Genomic DNA, 7,080 nt, shown 5'->3' on the forward strand with positions numbered 1-7,080 from the left:
GTGTGCTCCAGTTGTACTGTCCCCACTTCTTTTTATTCTTCTGCAGCAATTGCCACTACTGTCTTCCAGCTCACTGATCCATTCCTCTGTATCACTTTAATCTACTGTTCTTTCTGGTGTATTTTTCATTTCAGTTATTAAATTCTTCATCTCTATTGCATTCCTCTTTGTATATGCTTTCTTAAAAACTTCGAACTCCTCACTCTGTTCATCCATTCTTCTCTGAATTTCTTTGATCATCTTTACAATTGTTACCTTCAACTTTTTATTGAATAAATTGCCTATCACCTCCACTTCACTTAGTTCTTCTTCTGGGGCTTTATCTTTTTCCTTCATTTAAAACATGTTCCTCTGTCACCTCATTCTGCCTGATTTGCTGTTTTTATTTCTATGTAACTGCTAGATTGGTTACATTTCCTGACCTTGGAAAAGTGGCGCTTTGTAGGAGACGTCCTATACATCCCAGCAGTGCACTCCCCTCTGGTCACCAGGGCTATATGCTCTAGGGGTGCCCCTTATGTGGGCTGTTGTGGCTAGCTAATTACTATGGGCAGTCTGGTAGGCAGAGCTGGCCCCCAGTCCAGTTGGCTTCTAGACCCTGCCTTGTGCAGAGCCCACCAACTAGTTGGGGCCAGGTCACAAGGCAGCTGCTTGCAGAACCCCAGGGGGCCCCAGGAATCCTGATGTTGGTGTCAGCTGGCTAGCTGGGTGGTGCTAGATCCTGGGTTCTCTGGCTAAGAGGCCCAAGGTGTCCCAGAGCTGAAGTTGACCTGCTTGTGGGCAGGGCCAGGGCCTGGGGGATGCTAGGGCTGGTGCCTACCTGCCTGCTGATGGGTGGCCTAGGTCCTGCCATGGCATGCTGTGGTCTGTGGCTAATATCTACCTGCTGGTGGGTGGGGCTAGTGCCTGCTCACTGGTGTGAGGTTGGTCCTCAGCCTAGTGCCAGCTCACTAGTACGTGGACCCAGGGCCTAGGGTGTCTTGGAACTGGTACTTGCCAACTGGTGGGTGGAGCTGGGTCCTGGGTTTAGTGTGTGAGGTGAAGTCAGGTCCCATGCCCTCCAGTGGACACTGGCTGTGAGCTCAGAAGGTCTTAAGGCAGCCTGCCTGCTGGTGGGTGGGGCTGCCCTGGACCCCAATCCGGCCCACCAGTGGGCAGACACCAACCCCAGGACCACCACAGCCCTGCAGTTTGCTATGTCAGGACCCAGCCAACATACCAGCAGCAGACGGGTACCAGCCCCAGGACCCCCCGAGCCCTGGCTAGTTGCTTGGCCTGAGACATCCCCGAACTGGTGCCTACGGGCTGTTGGGTGTGAGGAGCAGTGGTGGGGCTAGGTCCCAAGGCTAACGAACTGGAGGGAGGATTCCAAAATGGTACTTACCAGCACCAGCGTCCTTGTGGCAGAACAAGCTCCCCAAAATGGCTGCTGCCAGCGTCTATGTCCCCAGGGTGAACTCCAGTTGCATTGCCTCCTGCCTCTCCAGGAGACTCTCCAAGATCGCAGGTGGCTCTGACTCAGGCTCCTTTCAAATTACTGCTTCTGCCCCGAGTCCCTGACCATGTGGATTTTGGGTGTGTCCCTTAAGAGTGGAGTCTCTCTTTTCCACAGCCCTCTGGCTCTCCCCAAAGTAAGCCCCGCCAGCCTTCCAAGCCGTTCTGGGGGGCTCATTTTCCCAATGGCTGGGGAGCCTGATGTGGGCCTCCGAGCCCTTGCTCCTTGGGGACAACCTCTGCAACTGTAATTACTTTCGTGTTTGGGGGTTGCCTGCTCCGGCGGTATGGGTCTTGACTATACCCCAACTCTGCCCCTCTTACCCATCTTGTGGTTCCTTTTAAATATCTTTAGTTGTAGAAGATCTTTTCTGGTAGATTCCAGTCTTTTTCACCAACAATTGTTCTGTAAATAGTTGTAATTTTGGTGTGCCCATGAGAGCATCTTCCTACTCCATCTTGGTCAAATTCCCTCAGTCCCTTGGTGTCTTAATCATAAATTCTCACAAATGGGTCTACTTCTGGATTCTCCTTCCTAATCTATCCATTGATTTATTTGATTATTCCGGTGTCACTATCACATGGTCCTAAGTAGAATGCTTTTACATTTTGATATTGAAGGTACTCATCCTTTCTCAGAATTTTCTTGGCTATTCCTGAACAGTATCCAGAATTTTGAGCTCTGGAGACACAAAAGGTCATTAAATCTAACTACATGAGCCCTGTATTCATCATTGTTGGCCTCTTTCCTCTTTTGCCTGGAGGTACAGGTTAGACAACACAGGTCTGGTTAATGGCCACCTCCTGCTCTAACATTTCTTGGTGAAATCCCTGCAGCCACAGCCCAAGTCCTGCTGCAGAGAAAATGGCCCTTGTGGTCAGTCTCTAGAATTAGGCCCTTGAGGGTTTGAACTGGTGCCAGAATTTCACAGCTCTTCAAGATTAGGTAAAGCAGGAATAGCCCAACAGGGGACCACACTCTGCTTGAGTGTAACAGGATTTCAGCATAGGTGCAGCACTCTGCTCATGACTGGCTCAAGCCCTCTCTCATTGAATCCTGGTGACCATTCTTTTATATGAGACATTCCTCATTTGAGTTTGTAGCATGAGACTCATTTATTTTTACATCTATTTTAAATGTGTGTAATAGGCCACTTAAGTTCCTGCATCAAAACAATATAAATAAGATAATATCTGAGTATACACTACATGCTAAATTTGTAACTATGAAGCTAATATATGTGAATCACTCACAACAATCACCTTAAGAGAAAACACTCTGTCCAGCATCACAAGGCTAGTAGTACACAGTGAACAAAAATTGTAGCTCCAGAACCCACACTATTAACAACCATGCTGAGCTGCTTCTCCCAATGGAAAATTTAAATTGAATTACAAGGTTTTTGTCACAAAAGCAGCAGCCCCTGCCACATCAGCAGAGAACCTGTGCCGAGTTCCCAGCTCGGGATGCCTCCCCCTCCTGATGTGAGCGGCTACAGCACCAACACAAGATGCTTTACTTTTCAGCTTCTACTGCACACTCAGCCCCATCACTGGGTCTAATCTGCTGAATTAAATATATTTTCCTTCAGGTTTCCCCAGGATTCTGGGCTCCTGTTCTCTAGTTTCCTGAGGTTCATAGGTTCATCTTTGGTGAGTTTGCTGGTTTTCTATTTCTCTGTTTCTTCCTGACCACACTCTTCAGTGCCTATTTCTCAGCCATCCCAACTCAACACACAGGGTTTTCAGTGAATCTGTGCTAAAGAGTAACGTTCTGTGGACCCTTTCCAGGATCGCAATGTTCCACCCTATCCCCTGGGAAGGAACTATAGAGCTCAAGACTTCAAAATGTTTTCATGTGAAAATACCTCACCCCCGCAACCTCTCATGTCATCCAAGCACAAATTCTTCTTTCATCCTGTAACCCCCAGAGTCAGTGTTGACTGGAGTTCAAAGGACAAAGTGAAGGCTTTAAGTGTCACTTAGCTGAAGACTTTTCTCAGCAATCTGGAAAAACCCTGTTCACTTTATAATTTAGGAGAGAACAACAACTCACCTTCTGGCAGAGCTCATGGTCACAAGGGAAGAAAAAGTCTTACTGAAAAATATTTTAAATGATTTAAAAGCAATGATTCAACAGTAAGATTAACAGGCCATGCACAGCAATGCCAGTTCCCTGAAAAGCATTCCTTGCTGTCACTTATCAACATGGGGAAAGTTCAGCCCGTGCCGAGGCCTCCACCTCTCCTGCCGGAACTGGCCTCAGCTATGGTTCCATCCTGGCCTGGGCCTGACCAGGTGGAGTTGCTGCTCATGAAGCCCACAGCCCTGCCTCTGCCAGCACAGGGCTTACTGGCACAAAACCCTTCAGAGCTGTAGTTGTCAAGATGGGGCATTTGCACCGCACGTGGTACAAAATATCCACTGGCGTCATGCAGGAAAAATTAATATTTCTAATTTTAAAAGATAACAGTAATAAAAAGTTAACTTCATTGTATTTTTAAGTGACACTGGTACCCTCACTGGGATCCTCATGCCATGGTTCACCTCTAACAAGATCAGTATCCTAAGGTCATAGAGGCAAATTCAAGATTATGACCAACTGCAACTTACGTGCTACAGGATGTAGTGGTTTTGTGGTCCCAAACAGTATGTACCCCCTTTAAGAATGCTGTTATTTGAACTTGGAAATCATTTTCTGACCTGCTGACAAGCCTTCCAAATGAAGAATCTCAGTGGGTTTTGACTCATTTATTTAAAAAGTAATAAATGCAGCCAAAGAAGCACCTATTCCACTTGGATTTACATATGTTTGAGACATGCTCTTTTCAGTTATGACGGTCAGTTTATTTTGATAGTTTTTAATGAACTTTCAACTAGAACTTTAGAAAATGTTAAGCCATGATTTTAAAATTGTTTCTCGAAATAGGCAGAGAAGGACGTGAGCTCACCTCTTCTTACGAAAACACCAAAATCACAACTAACTGCGAAACAACCACTGACAAAACAATGCTGGAACCTACCAAAAAAGATATCCTACATCCAAAGACAAAGAAGAAGCCACAACAAGACGGTAGGAGGGGTGCAATCGCGATAAAAATATTTCTCACTTTGCTCAGTACAACGTTTCTTTTAGAGCAGAAAAGTGTTTTTTGTACTGTTAACCAATAAAATATTTAAAAACATTTATTTCACGATAAATTCATCCATTACATCTTAATGTGTATAATAAATAAGTGGTAAATTTTTATTTAATATATAAATAATTTTTAAACTGATAAATATGTCCAAACTTCTGGCATCTTATGACTCTAAGGTTCTGTTTCAGTTACTAGTGCTACGTAACAAACCATGCAAAACTAGTGGTGTAAACACCATTGTTTGTTTTATCATGCTCATGGATTCTATGGGTCAGGAATCTGGAAAAGCTACAGGAAAGATGGCTTGTCTCTGCTCTCTGATGCCTGGGACCTCAGCTGGAAGACTCAAAGGCTGGGTGTTGGAATCATCTGATTCACATCTGAACCACGTCTTGTGGCTGATGCTCAGCATAGGCTGGGACCTCAGCTAGGTCTGCTGGAGGGACACCTACATGTGGCCTTTCCATGTGGCTGCTTAGGCTTTCTCACAGCATGGCGCCTGGGTGCCAAGAGTGAACATCTCAAGAAACAGGACGTGGAAGCTGCCAGTTTCTTCAAGGTCTGGGCTTGGAAACTGGCCTAGCATCACTCCACCATATTCTGTTAATCTAGCACTCACAGAGCCCATATTCAAGGGGAAAGGACTTAGACCCAAACTCTCAAATAATTAAGAGTGGCAAAGAATTTGGGGAACACGTTATAAAACTTGCACAGATTCTAAGGTTGGGGCTCAATCTACCACGCTGGTCTGTCAGCTGCATAAAGATCTCCACATTTACAGAGCTTCCAACATTCTCTTTTGATCTTGTGAAGTACCAGCTTGGCAGGCATTTAAATAACTTGGGACTCCTCTTCTCCCTCCTGGATCCCTAGTGACCTCTGCCTCTGTATCTTTACCTTAGTTTTCCCACTCTGCTCCCAGATCCCACAGAAAAGCTCTGCTCTCTGGAACTGTTCCACTGGATACAGGCTAAAGATCCCCAGGGCACTGGTAGGCTGCCTTTCTAAAATGAGACTCACAAACCCAACTTCTAGCTTTTATTTGGCAGGGAGGGAGGGGGAAGGAGGAAGAAATGAGCTTGTTTGGCTGAGTGACTAATCACAGGAGATCATGGATCCTCCTGCAGAAACCCCTAGACTAGCTGGATGACTGTGTCCAGCCTGGGACACCACACAGTGAGAACTTGAAATTACAGCAGATGCCCAAGACAGGGAAGAACTCGAAGTCGTATTTAAAAGGAGAGGCTGAAGAGTTCCTTAAACCACAGAAGGAAACAGTGAAAGTAGAAAGAGACGACAGTGTTTTCATGTATTTGATTGCTTGTCAGAGGGAAAGGAGAGAACAGAGGTGCTGTGCTGTTCCAGGAAGCAGAACAAGAACAAGTCAGAGTTTCAAGGAGTCCAGCATCCAGAGGCTATTTTGTGGCAGTCTGGGTGAGAGACGATAGCAAGCACTGAGAGAAGAGAGAGATCAGAGACATTCTGGAGAATAACCTGCCAGGACTTGGTGAGGAACTAGCTAGGGAAGGAAAGGATGAAGGAGATGGTGGTGTTGAGGATTTGGGGCTGGTCATTCAGAATAACTTCTAAGAAGTTTCTTCCCAACTCTCAGATACTGAGATTCTATAAAAGTTCAAACTATGACAGGTGTCTCTGGGATGAGGGCATGAAATTATCCCTGGAAAGAACCCTTGAGTGAAGGCTGCCAAGATATGTGGACTGGCCTGGTCTCAGTGGAGGTGAGACGGGTAGGTCCACCCTTCAGCCGATCAGGATGCTACTCTTACCTTCCCTCTTCAGCCTAAACTGTCTCCACTAGATAAACTACTCAAAGGCAGCCAGTCTCCCACTTACTAAGCAATACATATCCCTAAGAGCCAGTGTACAAAGCACCTAGCAGGTGTGTGTGTGGGGGGGTGGGGGTGGGGTGTGTGTGTGTGTGTGTGTGTGTGTGCAGGGGTGCAATGAACCTGTACATGGGACCACAGGGCTAGGCAGAGCTGCGTTAAGACTCCAGGAAAGAACCTGACCTCCATCAGTTTAACAATCTCTCAAGCCACAACCTGGAATTGACTCAAACATGTTTATTGAGCTAAATCAGCAAGGCACAAAAGAGGCTAGGAAAGACATTCCCAAAATACAGAAAACCTAATGGGCTCCTTCCATTCAACACAGGCAGTGCCCCTCTCCAATACTGAGGCGAAGCTCCCACCCCTCCAAACAGCAGAAAATAGGCACTCTGCTCAAACAGAGGGACAGAGCCATGGTGCACCAGGAAGGACAGGGGGCTTATGACTGCTCTATCCTAGCAGCACCAGAGAAAGGTCAGTCAGAGAAAGGTCAGGTTAGAAAGGCACAGCCCACCTCTCCTTCCCCTCAGAGACCAGGGGTGGGGAAGTAATGATTCCTTTCGCTCCGTTTCCCATTGGCCTTTTCCAAGTGGTCA

This window comes from Eubalaena glacialis, chromosome 13, assembly GCF_028564815.1.
Source record: "Eubalaena glacialis isolate mEubGla1 chromosome 13, mEubGla1.1.hap2.+ XY, whole genome shotgun sequence".
NCBI lineage: Eukaryota > Metazoa > Chordata > Mammalia > Artiodactyla > Balaenidae > Eubalaena > Eubalaena glacialis.